The following is a 14,371-nucleotide window of genomic DNA, read 5'->3' on the forward strand; positions in this document are numbered from 1 at the left end:
CTAACAATTTATGCATTGTTTTACTATAAACACCAGTGTGTTAATCCACGTTAACCAACCCTTGGAAACTTTAATATGGCCTTAGAACATACTGAAAACCCCAATTATACCCTCTAACAAGATCTGAAATCTCCAAAATCCAACCCTCGTAGCCCAAACGGTCGCCAAAACATCAAAAACTGGAAAAAAAACCTTGAAGGAGCCGGCTCCAAACAAGTTGGAGCCACCTCCAACTCACTTGGAGCCACCTCCAAAGAACTTTGAGCCGGCTCCATGTTTTCATGGAGCCGCCTCCTTCCTCCTCTCATCCATTCTGCTTGCTTCCTTCAACTGTGTCCTCTCCGGCGACGTCCATTTCATCCGTCCTAAATAACTAAGGCTGCTATTAGTTTAAGTTATGTCTCAGTATGATCCAGAAATAGTTTAATGCCTTAGTCATTCACCGACAACAATCGGAACAAGAATTATGCAACGAGAGGTTAGAGCGAGTAGTTTATAATTCAAGAACACGTACTGTTCTAAATAATTCAATCATGTGAACCGGAGTAATATTAAGACTAGTTCAACTCTCTGTACATCAGTTTACATGACTTAGATCAAGAATTTCATAGAAAAGTATGTAAAACAACAGTACACAACCCACGACCACTTTTAGTTTAAAAACATCAAGACATGAACACCAGTTTAAGTTTGATTCTTATTTATTCCTGGAGTTGAATTAGACATGCAAAGAACACAAGTCAACGGGATAGAGTTATGACTAGAACTTGCCTGTGAGTTTTCAGTTCAAAACCTCAGCGTCGTCTTCCTAAGTTTCTCCGGCGAACTAGGTAATCCTCCTCTGTTCCTTCTCTGCTTCCACTGTCGTGAATAGGGTTCTAAAACCCTAGGCAGAACTTAACACCTACATTTATAGGTTTACACAAGACCTAGGTTCAATTCAAACCCTACACTAAATCCTAGTCGGCCCATAGAAAACCCTATTTAAAATCTACGTCGGCTAACATACGTGACTTCTCAAAGAACCCTAAGTACTGAACGTATTTTAAAAAACTCATTTAACTTAATTACCTAATTAAACAATTCCTTACAATAGTGAGATCAAAATAAAACAATTAAACAAGTAAGCTAATTAAATACAAAGTAAACATATAATTAAATTAAACCAACCAGTCAATTCACACTTCACGTAATTCAAATTTCACACATAACCACATAAGCACCTACAAATAATAAAATAAATACTGAAAACAATAAAATAAATAATAAAATTCTGATTATATCCCTTTCAAAACTAGGGGTATTACATTCTTCCCCCCTAACAAACCGAATTCCGTCCTCAGAATTCACGAAACTCTGAATTATATTTGTTAAAATTCATTTCCATTCCATTGTGGATGCTGCCACTATGCAGGAGCTCCACTGAATTCCAAATCCTCCAAGGAAACTTATAAGTTCCCTACCAATGAAACATAAAAGTTATGCAACACGTAAGTTGGAGTGAGCAACTTCCTATCCTTTTCTAAAGTGTTTAAACAGGGTACAGATCCACATTCCTCCAAGGTACATAGTAGAAATGTGTAAAACTTCTATGCGTCTCATCCTAACGTTGTAAATCACGAATTGATAGGCTACCGCCTAGATGGAGAAACACCCTCCATGAACGTCAATGAATATATAAAAATTGACCTTCCTCAGTAACGCACCTTGCTTCGGATATAGAAGACATTCCCAAATCAACTATTTCCCACTCCCATTTTGATTTAGGCAATGGCAAAAATCTCCAATGAGCTCCGGTTATCCATCGTCCACCTTTTAATCAAGTGTTACTTGTATAGATAGTTATAGACATGTCTCTTCCCAAACCTGATCCCTAGAATTGACAGTTGATGTCTTGATGTGCCTGATAACCATTCGAGTGCATGAAAAAGAAGTGTCGATTGTGAAATCACATTCATTCTGACAGCACTAACAAAACTACAAATCGCCCGTCAGTACCTTAAGCTCTAATTGAGAAAGGTAACACCTCCATGAAGATCAACCCCAATATGTGCAGTTGACTTCCTTATTTCCTGTGATAACAGCCCGTGTCATTGTTATAGAAGCAAAACTGCCACTATGAACCTAACAATGAATCGCAAGATATGAATATCCGATCGGTTGTTGAGAGCATCCATCTCCCTATTCCTTTCCCCTGGACAAAACTTAATGCAAAATGTGAATCACCACATTGAGGCATCTAAGTCGTCTTGTAATCCCCTCAATTCAAAACCATGAAAAGGGTCTATCGGTCTCGTAATCTCGAATGGTCCATCTTGATCATTTTAGAAATGGTATCCAAATCACCACGACCGTCTGCTTGCCGATCCTCCAAACAACTGCTTCATACCATGAAGCATTTTATGTTGCACCAGGATGAATAAAGAACTAAGAGATGTGAATCTCAGTCCTTATATCCTCCTTCCCATTTATCTACAGAAAATACCAACTGGTCTGGTACCACCAGCTTCCGTATGCACCCATTGTTTACAGCGAAACATTGTCAAAAGCTAACCCTATAACTGTATCTATGCATCACCAGTTAGTGACAAACTTACCGATAATAAAATTAATCGGTAATTGCATTCATCGAAGGTCAACTCATTATGACGTTTTCACACACACCGTGCACCATTTCCTTATATAGGTGTTCAGTCTCACCTTCCTGTCCTAAACACACCCTATATCTCTATTATAGTTAAGTGTCAGGTTAACTCCTTTTCTCGTTTCAATTGAATAGGAAACCTTTCCCATCCTCCATGTAGTCATCAACGTCGGAATAACAGCTAATTGTTACGAAAGATAATCCTAAAAAAAATTCTCACATTTTATACAGTGTAGAAACTTTGGTTCCTCCTCTAAGTGCAACACCAGCAACTCCTCCAAATGACACCCTCATAAAATCATGTCTAGATCACGAATAGACTGATAAAGCTTTCATCAGTCCACTATCCTCCCTTGGCGTCATGCTAATAAGTACCTACCAGCACGAAATCTTCCATCCGAACCATAGTGGCATTATAGTGATCTTTACCAACCACAACCTCCACGAATCCCCAAAACATTAACAACCACCCTTCTTACAGCGTTGTAAAAACGAATCCCTACTTAGCATAGAACATATCAAGCCAATCCTTTTGGATTATTTGACTCCTGTTGATAGTTTAACTATCCCATCCTAAATAGCAGACCATATTAATGCATATCCAAGTCCAATAGATTGGCTAGAAATTTGTATTTCTACCCAATCCTATGACCATACATTCACAAATCCTAACGTACATAGCGCTATTACCCATATCATCAAAATAAGAGTTTGTTGATCATATACTTGTGTCCCTAACCAATCCATACTCCCAATCCGGACTAATTAACAAAATGAAACACGTAATAACAAAACCGAAACACATAACAATCAAAGATGAAACATGTAGGTACACACAATACATAAAACAAACAAAATAAAATTCTACTTAAGACATCATTCATTCCAGAGAAGAAAACCTCCTTTGAACTCAAGTTCCCAAATTATGTCACAAAAGTTCATTTCGCAGTTTCGTTGGTAATCATCCAACCTTGAAACCTATCTGTAACCATAGCTTAAAAGCAACATTCTTTTGCCTAAGCAAATACCAAAGGCTTACCCCTTATCCTTCTTATACGCGGAATGCAAACCGTCTATCGCTGCTTTGCAATGCAACTTATATTGTCACAGCCTAACCCCCATACTTTCCTGAACGTGAGATAAAATCACATCTTTGTTCTAATAAGAACTCCATCCGATTCTCAAACTCCTAAAGAGTACTTCTCAATTAACTCTTTAAGACATGATACGAAAATTCATCCATCCGTAGATTGGTTCACACCAACGCTACCAGTATCTTTCACTATACTGCGGGTGAATGAAAGCACCCTCGTGCAATTCTTCATCTTCAAGCTTCAATATCCCCTTTCTTGGAGATGCTGATATCTCCTCCCTTAGGATCCTTTTCAGAATCTTACTCCTTGCTTGTTTCCTTTTTGAGAACAACTGAAGTTGTGTTGGCCCCGACATGCGGCAACCTAACACCTACACCCTGATCCGTTCTTGGCGTATACTTTCTAAATAATGCCAACCTTGGAACTAAACCTTCGATCCTAAGTTTTGCTTCTGGCAAAGTACTCGACAACGTACTCCTTTACTCCGTTGGGTCCGTATCGCTTTCGTCGTGGACCCCATCATCCTCCTAGTGTCAACCATTCCATAACTATGGAATATAATTGAAATCCGCTCCTCCTAACGAACCGTAAAGAGAGTACAACGAATCCTAATATGGCTCTAAGTTTTTAAGAGACGCAACGCGGAAGTCTTATAACGAAAACACTCCTAAGGACACTAGAACCTGGAGTACTCTAATACCAACTGTGATACCCCCGGATTTCCGGATGTGGGTTGGCCAGGCCCACGCCCGATGATTCTGGGATATTAAACCAATTAGCAATAAATAAACACAGAATACAGTTAAGATAAACAAGAACAAATAAAACTGCTGAAGCGAAACTAGAATGATAATCCAAAATTGAAAACCTCAGAATAAAATTTTATAAATAAAAAATCAATCTGATACATCCAACTTCTCTAATTCTAATACATCTCGGGAATCCATCTCTAATGGACCCCTAATAATAATCCAAATTGAAATGAAAGCTACTTAAAGAACATCCAGAGTAAACCATGGAGAAAAGTCCTACGTCGTCGGAAGAGTGAGTAATAGTCTCTGCTCAGCACGATCAAGTCTAAGTCTGGAACTGATGAGTACCTGAAAAATAGAGGTGGGTCAAGCCCACGAACAAGTTCTAACCTACAACAATCCAAGCAGAGACTCGATACGCATATACATTCTAACCAACTCAACAATAGCTATTAGTCCGTATGTATACATATTCACACTACAGGACTCTCACTGGATTATAGAGAGGGTCTCAACCTGAATAGAAGGCAACATGCGAAAATGCACCTATAGGTAGGCATGAGTACCTAGACCTAACAGGGTACACCTTAACCTCTCATATCTAGCTACGCATCCTACTGCATATACGCACCCTAACCAACGAGTCTGAGACTCAAGCTAATCTCGTGGTACCATAAAAATATATTTAAAATCCTTTTATATCCATCCATAGGAAATCCAATAAATCTTTCAGCTTATTCAACTGCACAGACTTATATAAGAGATCCAATAACTCGTTCAACTTATTCAACTGCATAGACTTAAATAAGAGATCCAATAAGTCGTTCAGCTTATTCAACCGCACAGACTTAAATATAAGGAGAATTATGTTTTTATAATTCGTACCCTTATTCCAAAATAAGTAGGACTAAGTATTTTGAATCAGTCTGTCCCTAGTATGCCACAGTCCCATACCGGTTCATACAATCCACAAAATCCATATAATTGATAGAACATGTAAAGCTGTTCACCAATTAAAATCCATAAGGTGGGAATTAGCGTTTTGAGCTAAACCATACCTAGTATGTCACCGTCCCACACCGGTGCATACAATCCTCTGATAAGTGCTTAAATGTTGCACATTTCAGCACCTAAGCTAGGGTATTTCAGTCATTGCATCTATCTTAATTTCATATTTTAGTCCTAATTTATGTTTATATGTATTTCAGGGCAATAAAGTTAACATGAGCTAAGAACGGTCCATTAAAGCCTTTTTGGAGTCAAGCAAAGGTATTCAGAAAAAGTTCAGAAAATGACAAAAAGGAGGTCGTAGCCCATTGCTCATATAGTGTGTTTATTCTTCAAAAGCGGTCAATTTCAGGCCTTTGATGATGTTCCCAAAGATGAAGAAGCAAACTAATGAGCTCGAGGCCAAAATGGAGCTAAATAGAGATTAAAGGAAATTTCCAACTCTGGGGGAATCAATCCCCCAGGGTGGGGGATCGATCCCCCAGGACTTGGCAACATTATAGATTTTTCTTATTGTTTGGGCTTATTTTGTGAACTATTGGGCTTTAATAGGGTTATTACTTAAGGCCCAGTGAGCCATTAGTTTATGGTTAGTTTTTATTTTATTTAGGAGAGAGTTTTATTTTTTTATTATTAAGTTTTATTATTTTTTTCTGTACCGTGATATTACGTTCTCTCTGGGAAAAAGGAAAAGCTAGGGTTTGAAGATAATGTGGCTACATCTATAATTACACAACTCATTCTTGATGTTGATAATCTATGCTTACAATTGTGATTTGTGATGATAATGTGGCTACATCTATAATTACACTAATGAATTCCCCATTAATTGAAAGCATATGGTTAATTGCATGAGCTTAGTGGTGAATCCTAACCCTAAGACTCTTTCATATCTCTTTAATTCTTAGTTTAATTTAATTTAATTTACTTGCATTGTCATTTCTATTTCCATGCTTTCGATTTAACTCTAGTTTAATCACTTCACCAAAAATCTTTTTCTCTCTCTCTCTCTCTTTCTCTCTCTCTCTTGTGCAATCTCATTAGCACTAAAATCAAGTTTAATCCCAACACGTGTTCAATCCCTTGGGTTCGATCCCTACTCGCTTCATACTACATAGTATAAGTGTTTAGTGGTTTTATAAATTTTAAAATATGATGCCCACTTGACACCATTTCCAAAACCAAAGTGTTGTGCATTATTTTGTGCACACGCTCGGGTCGCATCATAATTTTGGCGCCGTTACCGGGGACTGACGGTTTAGTTGGAATTGAATTAGGCATTAGGGTTAATTTGATTGTTTTCTTTAAATTACTATTTTCTTACAAATCCCTCTTGTTCAATTAGGTACTTGAAAAGAAGAGGAGCAAGCATTGGATCTTGGCACGATTGTGACGTTGTTGCTATAGACTTTCGTGAGCTTCCTTGAATTTCTTTAACTATAATTGTTCAATTCTCTACATGCTTGCGAGATAGCCCTTGTCGAGGCTATCACATTGTTTAAATTCTTGTCCAAGCATAAGCCCAAAATGAGGCTATTACTTTCTTGATAGAAAGCATCGGCCCGTGTGGAGGCAATTTAATTTTGTACATTGATATAACATGGGAGTATGGGAACATCGTATGTGGAGGTGGTGAATTGTTGTTGATTGTTGTTGTGGTTTGTTGTTTCTAGGAGAATTCTTCCCATTCTTGACTATCCCACACTTAATGGAAAATCAATTCTAAGATCTAGGGCATATGGATAATCTAGGTGAGTATCACCCTCTTAATGGGCATCCACCTCAAGGTGTGCATCCACCCTTGAGAATTCCACATCCTAATATGTTTCCATAACCCAATCAAATGCAACAACCTCCAATAATACAAATTCATCCTCAAGATCATGTAGTGTATCCCCCAAATCCTCAATTATCTCTTCGGGATCACTACACTCCAAATGAATACAATGCACCAACATGCTTCCGGTTGCCAAACTTTCAGGCAACCCATTATGAAATCAAGCCCGCAACCATCCAAATGTGCCCCATTTTCTATGGGGTGAGCAATGAAGAACCACATAAACATTTGGATGAGTTTCTGGAAGTTTATTCAACCGTGAAAATCACGGACCTTCCGGAAGAAGTCTTAAAAATGAAGCTTTTCCCTTTCACTCTTCAGGAAAAGGCTAAATATTGGTTCAATAACTTGAGGGCAAATTCAATCACATCTTGGGCTCAACTACAATATGAATTCCTAAAAAAATTTTACCCCGCAAGTAGATCGATGCTATGAGAGCTTCTATCCGTGAATTCTCCCAAAATGAGGGAGAACCTTTACATGAAGCATGGGAGCGTTTGAACGATTTGCTACGGAAGTGTCCACATCACGACATTCCAAAGTGGCAATTAGTTCGTTGCTTCTATGAAAGCTTATCTGATACCCAAAAAGGTATTGTTGATGTTTCATGTGGAGGAGCCTATTTGGACAAAAATGAAGACGATATGTGGCATCTTTTTGATCGCATGAGCGAAAATTCAATGCATCATTCTTTATTGTCCCGATTTGGCCAAAATTTGAATGAAAGAGGGAAGAAAACCTCCAGTCTTTCTCAAATGGAGAGTTCCATGAAAATTGCCACCGAAGTCAAAAATCTTACTCAAAGGTTTGATAAATTTCTTTCGAGCCAAAACCCGGCAATTCAGTCATCCAACTCTTTCCATTCTCAAAGTGTGATGTGCATGACTTGCTCTAGTTATACTCACAATACTTCCAATTGTCCTCTTGGACAAGTTTTTCCGAGTGAGTATCAAGAACAAGTCAATGCTATTTTCATTCATCCGGAAAACAATCCAAATTCTAACTCCTACAATTCCGGATGGAGTGATCCTCACTTCTCTTGGAGAAATCAAGGAGGAGGTATCATTCCTCCTCTTCAAAAAATTCTCAAGAAAAGTATGTACCGCCCCACCTCCGAAATGCAAAGTCTCAAGCATACCATTCTCCATCTTATCCTCTTCCAAATGTGAATCAATTCTCCAATTCTCATTCTTCAAATCATCAATCTTTTTCTCATCCACCTCAAGAGCCTTCTAGAAATCCCACTTTTGAGGATAAGGTTTTAGAAGCTTTGGGTGATCTTCGAAAGGAAAATCAAATGTTTCATTCGCATTCTCAATCAATTGTAAAACTTGAAGCCCAAATTGGGCAAATGGTTCAAACAATGAAAGGGAAAGGGCCTATTTTAACCAAAATGCATACTCCATTTCTACCTTGAGGAGTGGGAGAAAAGTTGATAACAAAGTTGAGAGACCTAGTGAAGTTGGTGTTTCGGTGCAACCAAGTGTTAGCCCATTTACCATTCCCAATTCCATTCCTATTTCACTAGGGACAAATGGTCACATTAAGGAGCAAATTCCATTATCATCATCTTCCTCCCATGTAGAGAAGCCTTATGAGCCAAAAGCTCCATTTCCTCAAGCTTTAAACTTGACTCCATTTTCGAGGCAAGAAGGAAAAATCAATGACATGATGGAAGTTTTTAAACAAGTTAAAATCAACCTTCCTCTTCTTGATGCTATTCGACAAATTCCACCATATGCCATTGAAGGACTTGTGTACTCAAAAGAAGAAGAACAAGGGACCAAGCCCAAAGAAAGTGCTTCTTATGGAGCAAGTGAGCTCTATCATTAAGCTTAACACCCCACCTAAGTTCAAAGACCCCGGCGCGCCAACCATCTCTTGTACCATAGGAAACCATGAGGTCAAAAGGGCTCTTCTTGACTTAGGAGCTAGTGTTAATGTTATTCCTTACTCCGTGTATCTTCAATTAGGTTTGGGAAACCTTAAGCCAACTTCGGTAGTTATTCAACTCGCCGATAGGTCTACAAAACAACCAAGGGGAATTGTTGAGGACATCCTCATCAAAGTCGACAAATTCTATTTCCTGGTTGATTTTGTTGTGCTTGACACTGAGCCGGTTCCCAATCCTACCACTTACATTCCCATCATTTTAGGAAGACCATTCCTTGCCATCGCTAATGCGATAATCAATTGTAGGTCCGGCATTATGGACATATCTTTTGGCAATATGATGGTTAATCTTAATGTGTTCAACACGAGCCAACATCCTATCAATGAAGGCGACTGTTTCATGGTGAATGTCTTGGATGAAATTGTTGAAGAAGCTATTCCTTCCATTCATTCTATTCTTTCTGAAGATCCTCTTGAGGCATGCCTCTATCACTTCAATATAAATGCATTTGACATTGAAAGCTCCATATATGAAGTGAATTCTCTAATGGACTCCGTGGCCATCTTAGACTTCCCGCCATGGAAAAACTCAAAAGAATCTCTTCCTCCAATCGTAAGTACTATTTCTTATCAAAAAGAGGAAGAAGTTGTAAGTTCATCAATGGCCAATCCAATTTATGAGGATATTCCTTTTAATATTGAGCATGAAGTCATTGAGGCGACCTTAGTGAAGGAGGAGAAAGTGATCAATGTGGAAGTTGACAAAAAGGATGAAGAGATTGAGTTTCCTAATAATCCAACCGAGTCTTTGAAAGACATTACATTGCCAAGTGCAAGGCCGATCATGATGGACTTTATCTTCAAGACCGTGGATGAAAGGGAACAAATTGCATCTTCCATCATTTCTTTCCAAATCATTCTTTTAGGAGATGTATTCATTGTTGTGAGAGAACATCCATTGGGGAAAATAGATAAACGGATCAATGAGAATGTCTCATATCCGGTTTTTGATTCTTTCGACTAGTGAGTCGCCCCAACGTCTTTCTAGTGACGTTAAATACTAGTTTTTCGTAGAGTTTCCCGACTTTACTTCTCCCTCATTTCTCTTTATTTTATTTCTTACAACTTCGTCTAAATAAAATTTTATTTTATTTTCTTCTTTTACTTTATTTTATTTTTTTATACAATTCTGCTTTCAGAAATTCAAAATAAAAAAAAAAAATTGTAAATGGGTAATGTAGGTTGGTGTTTGATTTTATTTCTATTTTATTATTATTATTTTTATATATATTTCATGTTAGTTTTGCTTTATTCAAAAACATAAAAAAAAAAAATTAAAATTTTTTTTAAAGAAAAGTACTAAGTGATTTTATTTTAATTTATTATTATTATTATTATTTTTATTCATTTTAGTGTATATATTCTTTTTAGTTTTGTTTTATTTTATTTTTTTTTTAAAAATAAATAAAAAAAAAAAAACCCTAAGTGGATTGATCCCCGTCCACGTGGATCTATCCCATTTTACTTGTACTTTTCCCTTTCTCATTAAACAGTGAAGGGGACTTTTTTTGCCTAAAATTGTCAATCCCCCGTCAAAGCAGATCGATCGCCCCTTAGCACCACGAATACATTCCTCTTCTCAGTTTCTTCAAACCCCTAGCTTTTCCTTTTTCCCTTAACCTTGCCCATTCACTGTTTACCTTCACCCCCACATAAATTCCTCTCTTCTCCCTTTGGATTCCTTAACCCAAATCTCCACTTCCAATCTCCATGCCCAATTTCTTCATCCAAACCTCATTGTTCTGTCCTTCTTTTCCGCGGCATTGAAGGCGTCAAATTCCTGGGCCATGGCTCTGAGTTTTTCTGTGCCGACGGTTTCTGATTTGTAAATCGCCGATTTCTCCGGCGATTTTGATTTGGTCGACGATTTTCGCCAATTTCTGGGTTCTGATTTTGGGTTGCAGTTTCTGGGTTGGTTAATCGGCAGTGATTCGCTGCGCCGACGGTGACTGGGCTGTCTCTCCGGCGATCGTGGCTGCTTCTTCCAACGGCGTCGGATCTGGGTTGTTATCTCCGGTGATCGCGGCGGCTCTTTCCAGCGATTTCGGCTTGGTGTCGCCGGTGATTTCGGCTGGGCTTATCGCCGGCTAGTTTGTGGGTCAAAATAAAAATAAATAAATAAATAAAAAACCGCAACAGAACGATTCCGGCTGGGCTGAAATTCCAGCGCTATTTAAGACTCGCACTTTATTTTTCCGGCGTTGCAACTGGCTGTTCCCTCCAGCGATTTTGGCTAGATTTTGATTTGGTTTCTTCATCGTTTCCGGCGGCTTTTGACTGGGTTTTCTCCGGCAAGTATGTGGGTAAGAGCTGATTTTGTGATTTTGGCAAGTTTGTGAGTTGTTAATTGGGTTCCAAATTCCATTTTTTTTTTTTTTTTTAAATTTTCATTGATGACTTAAAAAAAAACAGTTAGGGTTATTGATTTTGGACTACTTCCCATATATTTCAATCTTAAGAAATGTCTCGTGTTTCTTCTTCCAAACGTTTCAAACCCTCCAAAGAGACTCCCAAAGTTGTGTGGCGCAACAAACGTCTGGATTTTGAGACTACCTTCGACATTGAAGGTACGTTTCGCCACAATGACACGACTGAATGGGCGGTGTTAGAATTTGAAAGGAGGCGTTTGTCCTGCCTTTTTAGACCAGCTGCAGAGGTTGTCTATCCTCGTATTGTGCGCCTGTTTTATCAGAATATGGAATGGTTTAGTGATGCGCCGGACATATTAGTTACAACCATTGATGGTGTCCGAATTCACTTTGGTGTCTTAGACATAGCCCAGGCATTAGGGTGTCCACATTTGTGCCCCACTGACTTGCTAGCAGAGAATGGGGAGCTACGTTTTGGCAAATTCTCGAAAAAACCTGCTGTGCATTCTATTGTTAAAGATATGTGTGATGGGAAGTATGGTGACAAGAAGAAGAAGAATTGTGCCAGCAAGTCCTCATTACCTAAGGATATGTGGTTTTTCGATCAGGTTCTGAAACAGAATGTTTTTCCAATAGGTCATAAGGTACAGCGGGGACAAGAGTTCCTTAATAGCGTTGTATGCTACCCACACTGGAACATGGTTTTCTGTTCCATCTTTCGTCTTTAACCAGATGCATAAATATTAGAAGCATTTAGTGGCGAGTGGGGATCCGAATGCGAAAAAATGGAAACTTCCGTTTCCGTATCTTATTACCCAGCTCCTTGTCCTTCGGCGCTTCGTGGTTGATAATGATGAGATCTCTGAGGCTCCACGGGCGACTTTTAGGCCAGCACAGTGGAACTTAAGCCTTTCTCATATACCTAGTGCCAAGAAGAAAGGTGATGGCATGGTAGCAGGTGCTAGAGAGGACGTGAATGCCCTGGTTGAGGACGTCGTTGGGAGGTCTGAGGAGTAGATTGCTGATGGTGCTACTTATGAGATAGCACATGCTGCGTCACCACATGCAGAGGAGTTTGCAAGGGTGACTAGGGCAGAGTTCAATGCCATTGTGGGGCAGTTGAGGATCGAGTTAGCTGAATCTCGAGAGCAGCATCGAGTCAAGCATGCTGAGCTTATACAGCAGCACACCACTACCCAGCGCATGCTACGAGATCTATATGAGATTGTTTCATCGAGTCTCCCACGCACTTCCACATTGCCACCTGATGCATGATTTCTTTTGTCTATTTTATGCTGTTCAGATTTTTCTATTTTAGGTGGATGGGATTTTATGTGGCTATAGCTAGATTTTTGTGATTTAGAGCTGGCTATTTTGGGAACTTGTAATTCTGGGTTTTGAAGATATATTTTGGTTTAATTCATCCATATATGTTTTGTATTGATGTTTTTGCTATAGATATATACATGGATGATTGTTTTTGGCTTTGTTATTCATATTCATTTAAAAAAATAAAAATAAAACAATAATAAATAAATAAAATAAAATAAACATAAAAAATTAAAAAAATAAAAATTGCAAAGTATCATTCCGTCTTGCTAGAGACGTTAAACTTAGCCCATTTTTCTTATTTTTGTTTATTTGTTTTATTTTGTTGGTTGTATATATATGTTCTTTTCCTTTGTTTCTTTAAAAAAAAAAAAAAATGTGTTACCAGTATGCCTTTATGCTTGGTTACGACTGTTTTTTATCTTTTCTCAAGGGCATTCATCTCATATTTCTTTGCCTCTTATTATATATTGTTTTAAACTGTATGCATTGCTTATTTCATATGCATTTGATGTGAGTTTGCTAGTATGGTTATACAGCTAGGTTTTTGCATCCAAGTTTAGGGGAGACATCTTTCCTACTAGATCATTGCCGGACTTCATAGTCTTTGCCATTACGGTATACTCTTTCCATCATTTTTCATTGTTCTCATTGCACATTGAGGACAATGTGCAGTTTAAGTTTGGGGGTAAGGTAGTCGTGTTACATTCTACTTTAAGTTGAGCTTTAAACACATAATTGAGATTTGAAATGTATTTGGCAATGATTTCGAACTTTTGAAACATAGTGCCATTGGAAAGCAAGTTGTTAGAGTCTAATACTTCTTGTATGCTCTAGGATGCCATTTAGGGGAAAATTTTAATTTTTGACATCATGTTTGTTTTTGTGGTACACATCATCTTGTTGGTTGAAAATGCTTTAAAAGTTAATTCTAGAATTCTACACTTGTACTTGCGCACACTAGCATTCAATTTGTGGGGTACATGCTTAGTTGATTATTGTCTTGGTTTATCCTAATTGAGCTAGTATGCTTTGAAAGCTTTCATTCTTGATAAAATGACCTTGCAAAGAAAAGAAATAAAAGCACTCACCAAAAGTGAGAAATAAAAAAAAAAAATAAAAAAAAAATAACTGCATTCTTTCAACATGTCAACTGATTAAAAAGGAAGACAAGGGAAGAATGTAAGATGTATAATTTGTTTGAGTTCGTAACCTTGCCATTCTAAGTCATTACGCCCTTAGGAGTGTCTTTACACTTAACGCCCTTAGGAGTGTCTTTACACTTAACGCCTTAAGACCATCTGGTTTGGGAGTCGTTGGCTCAACGCTTGTTACATGGGGTGATTAGAGAGCTTAAGGAACTTGGACATTGCACATGGCCATAC

The 14,371-nt window shown here is 38.2% G+C and overlaps 1 long non-coding RNA gene and 1 pseudogene across 1 annotated transcript; one reads left to right on the top strand and one right to left on the bottom strand.

Moving 5' to 3' along the window:
- Positions 1-7,771: 7,771 nt before the first annotated feature.
- On the bottom strand, positions 7,772-7,870 carry LOC132284192 (small nucleolar RNA R71; annotated as a pseudogene).
- Positions 7,871-10,474: 2,604 nt separating this feature from the next.
- LOC132299355 (uncharacterized) lies at positions 10,475-14,117 on the top strand. Its single transcript, XR_009480086.1, has 2 exons — positions 10,475-11,591; positions 13,526-14,117. It is a non-coding gene; the product is annotated as an uncharacterized LOC132299355 (long non-coding RNA).
- Positions 14,118-14,371: the final 254 nt, after the last annotated feature.

The sequence above is a fragment of the Cornus florida genome, unplaced genomic scaffold (genome assembly GCF_030987335.1).
Source record: "Cornus florida cultivar Cherokee Brave unplaced genomic scaffold, ASM3098733v1 CherokeeBrave_3.0.0_Hap2_Chr01, whole genome shotgun sequence".
In the NCBI taxonomy this organism is placed as follows: domain Eukaryota; kingdom Viridiplantae; phylum Streptophyta; class Magnoliopsida; order Cornales; family Cornaceae; genus Cornus; species Cornus florida.